We start from the raw sequence: 7,957 nt of genomic DNA on the forward strand, positions 1-7,957 counted from the left end.
ATCTGCAGCATTGACACATACAGAGATGGACAAAGCGTCTGTGACGTCACCCATAGAACATGCCAAGGTAATTAAATCAATTCAGTCACCATTTTTCCACCATACGGACTTCACCATTTTGGAACCAGTCATCAGTAAGTGGTGATTGATCTGAGTTAGTTATCATTTCTGTGGCAACCACTCTCATTGACCAGGAGGAGTTTGTTGGAAAGCCACACCCCTTCCACTGATAGCGGGTTAAGGAGAATCTGTGGTTCAGCAGGCACTACATGCTTTTATTGACGCATCTGATTGGCCAGTTTATAACTTGAATAACTCACTATTAAGAGAATCTATCATGAGAAAAAAAGGGTTTAGCAAGAACATGTTAAAAAGAGACAGCAGAGAAACAATGGTTACTCTGGCAAATAGTATGACTGAGTAAAAGTGGGTTATTTCTTAATAGAAGTCTATGGAATTTGAAAAGAAAAAATTGCAATAAACCAGCTGCGAAAAAAGAAAAGACGAAGATTGAGCAAAAAAAAAAAAAAAAAAAGTTGCTACACTTCCAAAAGTGCAATAAGACATATAGAACAGGAAAAAAGAAAACAAGTTAAGGATTTAAAAATGAAGATAAAGAAAGTCAAGAATGAAAACTGTCAATTTATTTATTGCATGTTTTCTTCCATCACTCAAGTAGTTTTCTGTCTTTAGCCTTCTTAAGTAAAACCCGACAAATTAATGAAATAGCATACACTGCAGGATTTTTACAAAAGAAATGATTAATACAACCGCTGCAGAGGGCCCCATCTTGTTTGCCCGGGGCCCCCAAACTGCTAAGTCCGCCACTGGTAAAGGACACGTGTTTTTATGTTTCTTGCATCAGAAGCAAATAAATTGCAAATTAAAGGTAAAGGGTTTAAATTAATTATTTTTGGTGTTTTGACTCACTTTTCTTGTAAATGTGACACACTTTTAGCATTTCTGTATTATATTACCAACTGTCCATATTTATTTGATTCATTTTTTTAGCAATTTGCATCAGTTTAATGCCGGACCAAACCTTTATTTCAGTGATTGTGATTTTTTTAATTAAAAATCGCTAAAAAAAAAAAAAAAAAAAAAAAAAAAAGTTAAATGTTGAAGGGAAATTATTTTTTTTATTCTAAGATTGAAGTGCCATCTCCCCCTCAGTTCACTCCAGGCTACAACATCTCTGTGTAAGCAGCAGAATGTGACTGGACTTAAAGCGCATTTTCACTTATTAATACGCCTGAAAAGGACTCCACATCACATAATCAAAGGCGTTTATTCTCTTTTGCAGCCCCTCTCGACCAATTCGAGTCCGCCTGGCTGCAGGGAGGAAGAGGAGCATACCAGCGCATGCGGCTCCACTTTCTTTCCTGACAGATCGGAGGAATCCGGAGCCGCGCGGAGCCTGGAGCGCCTCTCCAACAAATCCCTGACCTCGACCCTCTCTGAAGGAGTCATCTAGGAAGAGATGGCGAGGTTTGGTCTTTTATCCTCCCTTCCAGTCCCCCCCATCGCCTCCTCCGGCGCGCGCACGGGCTGCTGATCACGGTAATGTTCGCGTGGGAGTGTTTTATTTCTGAGGACGGCGTCGGTTCAGCAGTCTGCGCTGCTCAAGCAACTCGGGCCAAGCAGTCGATGGATCAGCGCGTTTGCGCCCTCCTGCCTCCTCCGAGCACATCTGTCTGAGACATGGTCGCTGCTGCCGCCGGAGCCCGCCTCGGTTTCTGCGCATTTGGAGCGTTTTTCCGGCGGAATTTGGTGAGATTAGAGCGCGTGCGTGAGGAGAAGTGGTCCTCTGGTAAACAATAAGAAGATTTTTTAAATATATTTTTGCAAAAGGGGGCTTTTTTTCCTGGGAGACTTTAACTAATATCTGAGGAGAATCAGGCCCAGTGTGTTGGTTTTAGTTGAACTTTAACTCCTCTTTGGGCGCAGTATTTTTTAGGAACATTGGAGCTTCCCTTTCTTTTCTTCTTTTTTTGGTTCCATCTCCTTATTCTATTGGCTATTCTCATCATTTTCAGACTGAGTTTGAAAGATAAACCACCACCTCTGCTGTTGGGACCTTTACTCCAAGAAGTCACCACTGTTCTACATGTGACCCAGAGAATCCATCTTATCTCTGAAGGTAAAACTCCAGCAGAATGCTTTTAATATATATATGATATGTGTCGTGTCTGCCTATCCATCCATGCGCACAGTGTATGCGTCAGAGCTGAAAACGGATGTTTTTTGCATACTTAGATACGAAGAGAACATTTCAGCACCATGGACAGCAACCACACAGTCAAAAAATGGGTTAAATCGAAGAAATTCAGCACTGAAATATGATAAGGAATATGTAGATTGAATCAACAGCTGAATGTGGAAGGTGGAAGACAGATGGGAGAGTGAAGGTGAAGAACAGGTTCAGTTCTTCGTATGGAGAAAAAAAAAAACACTTGCTGGCTGCCACATGCTGGCAAAGCAGCATGGCTTGTGAGCCACAGCTTCTGTCACCAACTGTTAGCCATGGACACGTACAAACTGTTGGCTGCAGATATTTTTAGGCAGGGTTAAAGGCACCTTAACTGCATCAATCCTGTGACGAAAATGTCCTATAGGTGAAATTTACAGCCCTACAGGATCCAATCCATCACATAGCGTGTTTGCAAACCACACAAGAGGAAGAAATCATTTAGAGATATTTTACTAATTCAAAAATATGAACACTATTCCATACATTTGTGTTTGTTTGAGCTTTATTTGGTCAAAATAACATTTCCACTAAAACAAATAGGTTAGTGTTCCAGCATCAAACTTTTCTGCGCTGTCACAGTCTCCAGTATATTCCATGTTCACGCCTTGCTCTGCTACAGGCCTTAATTACCCAAGGTGGAATTATTATCAGAACAGATTTGAAGTTACTAATTATTAGATCAGCTCCCTGTTTCGCTTCAATTATCACAAGCCTCCCTCTCACTTCTGACTCATTTGCAAGTTTGCAAACAAATTTGACCACAAATCTAAAAACTGAGACGATTGTGACTTCAGGTTTTAGTTTCTCCAGATTTATAGTCATTGTAGAATGCTACAAAATGCATAATAAGATGAAGATAAAACATCCTTTTGTTCCCATGGCGACTCCCTCCGTGACCCTCAGACCAACCTTAGCCCCGTGGGAGATCAGCCATAGCGCACACTTCCCCCTGGGAGCACGAATGTGAGTGGCTGTGTGGGTTTTGTCTGCCTGTTGCCTCTCGAACAGTAGAGAAAAGAGGACGAGATGAGCAGTGTGAGCTGAAGGGCAAGTAGTAGAGATGACAGAAGATCAGAGAACAGAAAGCCTTTAAAATAGGCAAAGATGAAGAGCTAATCAAGGGTGAATGCAATTATTTCTTTGTTTTCCTTCGGAGACGTTTAAAGCGCAGTCAGCTTAATTACCTTTAAAAAGCGCTGCGGGGAGGAAGAACCGCAGAGGATCTGCTTGGGTTGTGATATCGAGGACTGAGTGGATGGATTGAAGCTGGGGGAAGGGAACATGGCCGCTCACTGATCATGTTAAACAGTCACCACCTGCTCTTCCCCTCCTCCACCCATCGCTCTCCCCATCCCTCTGGCACTATGATCTGCTCTCCCCTCACAGCCACCCCATGACATGCTCACACATCACTCGTGCACGGCGCTGCTCTCAGGCCCGTGTGACCCACACACACCTCTGAGCGCAACTGATCTGCAGGCACATAAGAAAAGATAGAAAGTACAAAAAAGGAGGAAGGAAAACAGGAAGTGGGCGTGGTCAAAACAGAAGCAGAGGCGTCCCGCCCTTTCTGTTTGTCATCTCTTCTCTGTCGTGGATTTGTGATTTCTCCTGCACTCGTGATTTGACTAGGGCAAACACTTTGTAGTTAATATTGCAAACCGGAGCCATCGTTTGTTCACTCAAAGTAAAACAGCTTCACTTTTATCATCATTAATAAGTAAAGACGTACTCGCATCATTCCATCCTGGAAGAACAGAATGACTCGTCAAACTTTTACGTCTTTTTTTATAAATTATAACCACCGTCAGATGTTGCTGATAATATAAGATTACAGATTGGAGTAGATGTGTGCTCTCAAAAAAGGTTATAATGATAATAAAATGGTGTGTAATAGCCTGGTCACCATGGCAACTGAAGACCAGTTCATCCTTTTTCACCCACTGCCTCTTAACCATTAACAGTGACCACTAAGCAATTACTAGCTTGAGGCTTTGAACACACTTCCCTCAGACATCTTTACTTTTCATCTAGTGTGTGAGGAACTTTGTGGATTCTCTTCTCGTCCTTACATTTTCCTCTTCCTCTTTTCTCTTTGCTCACTCCTCACTTTCTGTCCATTACTCTTGCTTGTGTCCCGCTTGCTTTGTGCATCTCTGTTTTCCTCAACTCCAAGTGCTCTTCATCTTTCTTGTTTTCCATGTTTTATTTAAGCACGTGCACTTCGGTGTTACCATTGACCTTTTAGATCCCAGGGGGAATTTGTAGAAGACAGGCTACTATATCATACTCAAGCACAGTGCTGGAAATGCTCAAGTTTAGTGCTTTTTTTATAGGTTTATGTATATATTTTTTAATTGCATAAAATATTTCTATCATCTTTTCTTATTAAAAAAAAACATTGAAGATGAAGATGCATGGAAAAACACTTTTAATTTTTATGAAAAATACATTTTTTCTGCATCTGTTCACATGAGTGGGATATTTCCAGCTATGTTTAAGGTTTTTGATTATTCATAATTAGAAGTGCAATGGAAGCAGGTGAACTGTGAAAGCTCTGCTGCCCTTCTATGCAATATCGGGGCTTGACCTCCTCTGCATGCCCTTTTGCTTTGCTTCATTTACTCTGGCCTCTGGCCAGGTGTATCCCTGCCGCTCTGTATGGTGCATTTTAACACATCCGTTTAGATGAAATATCAGATGAAAGATCCATTATTCAGTAAGAGGATGTTATTATCAGCTTACATGCCCTTGAGTTACCAAGAAGCCCTAGAATGTGTCTATAAAAAAAATCTTTGACTGCAACAATCTTTTTGAAGACCATAAAAAATATAGAATGAGGTTAAAAAAGAGAAAAAACGTAACAAAATGTCAATAACTTTTGTTTCACCCACATTTTTTATGATACAGAAGTCGGAATGTTTGGATTTTAGTGCGAAAATGAAAATCTTTCCTCACTAGAGGGTCGTGACCATGCTTATCCTTATGGACAATAGTGAAAAGATGAGATGAAAACAGATGTCACTGTGACTCCCTGCAGAAATCAGCTCCTCTGACAGGCTGGGGTTTGGCACATCACTTTGTAAACTCAGAGAAACAAAATTAATTTAAAGTGAAGATCCAACAATCTGTGCATCAGACGGTAGTCAGAAGGAAAGGATGTATGTGCCAGAAATGCGTGTTTTTACTTGAAATTTCCATAACCTGAATGTGTTGACACACTCTTGAACTCTATGAGCCGAGACTCTGACTGACAAACCAGAGCTAAAACAGTAAAACTTACCAGCTAATTTATTGGATCCATCCATCCATTTCCAGACACTCTTCGTCCTACTCTGTCAGTGAGGAACCGGAGCTTATCCTTCATGTCACTGACTCAAACCCCAGCCAAATCATCTGCCAACTGCACAAGCCTCTTTATGAAAAAAACATTTTCAAGTTGATCTGAAGTGCTTTCAAATCACAATGTGTATCCAAAATGAACCCAAAAGATTTTTTTGTTTCCTAAACTAAATGACTATAATCTCAAATGTTGCCCTTTTCATAAAAATTTTAAGTGCGCTATCTGAGCTTTGATTGCTGTAAAGCAATTTCTCCACCATTCATCATCAGTGAAGTTCAAAGGACTGAAATATCTCAGATCCCACTTCAGTGCCTACTGGTAGCAAGATTACAGCCTGTCATGGAGACCAGTGCTACAGTATTATTTGCACAACAGAGGGTAGAGCATGGCATGACAGAAAGGGAGTGCAGACTGACAGAATGTGATTACATGCAATTATTCTGAGATGATTTGAAAGTTTCTTTCTTTAACTATTTTGGGGGAACGAATGTCAGAATGGTGAATGGTTTTGGAAAAAGCACATACATTTGATTTTTATTTGCATTTTTTACAGCATATGAATAAGGAAATGCATGTTCACTATGATTAATAAACACATAATAAAAGTCTTTCCACAAATCAGGCATCTGCATGTCTTTTTCATTTTATAAGCATTCCAATCATAATTTATGGATTAATGAGGAATTTATGAAAATATAAGAACGTTCTTTGAGTTTAGTAAATTAGAAAAACGAAAACATGATTTACCATGTAAAAAAATGGTTCTAATTATGTGTAAACCATTAAAAACTCCACTTTTATGGCTGTGGTCGTAATAGGTTTTGCGTTTTTTCCTACTTCTGTGTTTTTGTGATTTGTTTACTTTATTTCTGTCAGAGTGGGACCTCTGTGTTTGTGGATCTTTGTGTCTATTTATTAATTTCAGGTGCGGTGATGGGGACCAATGGGAGCCAAACCCTTCCAATACAGCACCTGAAATGAATAAACAGACACAAAGATCCACAAACACAGAGGTCCCACTCTGACAGAAATAAAGTACACAAAACACAGAAAGAAGAGAAAGAACAAAACCAAATATAGCCACAGTCATAACACCACCTTTAGTTTTTCCTAAACACTTTACATGACATTTAAAACTTTTTAGGTTATTTGAAGCAAATTTTCTAAAAATATTAAATGATGTGATATGATTAACCACTTATTTAACAGCTGGATCAAACTGGAACAGTCTTAATAGTTTAAAACTGTATATTTTGAGGATCAGGCTCTGTTACTGTGATACAAGCAGAAGTTTTTTTATCATCATGCTATTTGAGCTGAAAGAACAAGTAATCAAGGTCGTTCAGGTGGATGAGAGATATTTTGCTATCTGGGTAATTCAATAAAGAGACCCTCCGGTCACTATTTAGAGCTATATTCATTCAAGCCAGGAATCACTTTTTGTAATATATCATTTGTGGATGGGCTCTAATTACAGAAATGTTTCCAGGGCAATGGAGGGACACACTGAGTTGATAGAAACAACCTTATTTGCAGCATTTAATGAAAAGATGTTCCTGATTTTTCCTTGTTCTCGACCTTAAAGTCTCTCTTCCTCTGTTCACTGACAGCTTCTGGGATGCTGCAGACTCATGATTTAACTTCAGGGTTAAAAGGGCGCCGTGCTGGTCAATGGCTTTTGGTAGAGAAAAGTCTGCTCTGAGATGGGTGCAGGGACAGAACAGTTGAGTTAACAGCAGAATTTGATAGGAAAAGTTTTTATTTTTTCTGGCTGTTTTTACATTTTTCACTTATTCTTGTAAAAAGAAGGAAAACAAAATCGGAATAGCACTAATATATATGAACACTGGACTGATATTTTCTGATTTCACTCACCCAATTGTAGATGTGACATAGCCATGCTCCGTTTCATTCTGATGTATCAGCTTGTAGACAAATAGATCCATGTACATCTTTATTTTCCTCATCTGGCTCAAACGAAATTGAATAGCTCCAATATTCCTTGTCATTTTTGTCGCACCCGTAATGTTAGGTTAAAGGTGTGAGGGGTTGTAAGCTAGCAGGGGAGCACATAAACAGATGGATGATGGGAAAAGGGAGCGCTACTGCAAACTCTCTCACTACTCAGTATATAGATGTCGCTATTTTGTAGTGCTATCCAAAACTACAATTCCAAAATCGAATGCCCTAGAAATTTCCCAGAAGTCTTGGCAAAAAGCCAGTGTGCATCAATGCTTACCACATTTGCAAATATAGACTGCAGTGTTTAAATGTAATTTTTAATAAACCATCAACATTTTCATCATCAGAACACAGTGAAGTTATAAATAAAATGCTTGTATTGATTAGATTTTTGGTTCGTG

General features: G+C 39.5%; 1 protein-coding gene across 3 annotated transcripts in view; it reads left to right on the plus strand.

Moving 5' to 3' along the window:
- The first annotated feature begins 548 nt into the window (after positions 1–548).
- Positions 549–7,957, plus strand: part of fam163ba (family with sequence similarity 163 member B, genome duplicate a) — a 21,802-nt gene continuing 14,393 nt past the window's right edge. The window contains exons 1-2 of one of the 3 annotated variants that reach the window (XM_024298908.2): positions 593–1,770; positions 2,037–2,140. The gene's annotated coding sequence lies outside the window, so the exon portion shown is untranslated. Of the gene's footprint in view, positions 2,141–7,957 lie in introns of all 3 variants that reach the window. The other 2 variants (XM_036214557.1, XM_036214556.1) reach the window with 2 other exon arrangements.

This window comes from Oryzias melastigma, linkage group LG12 (genome assembly GCF_002922805.2).
Source record: "Oryzias melastigma strain HK-1 linkage group LG12, ASM292280v2, whole genome shotgun sequence".
Taxonomy (NCBI): domain Eukaryota; kingdom Metazoa; phylum Chordata; class Actinopteri; order Beloniformes; family Adrianichthyidae; genus Oryzias; species Oryzias melastigma.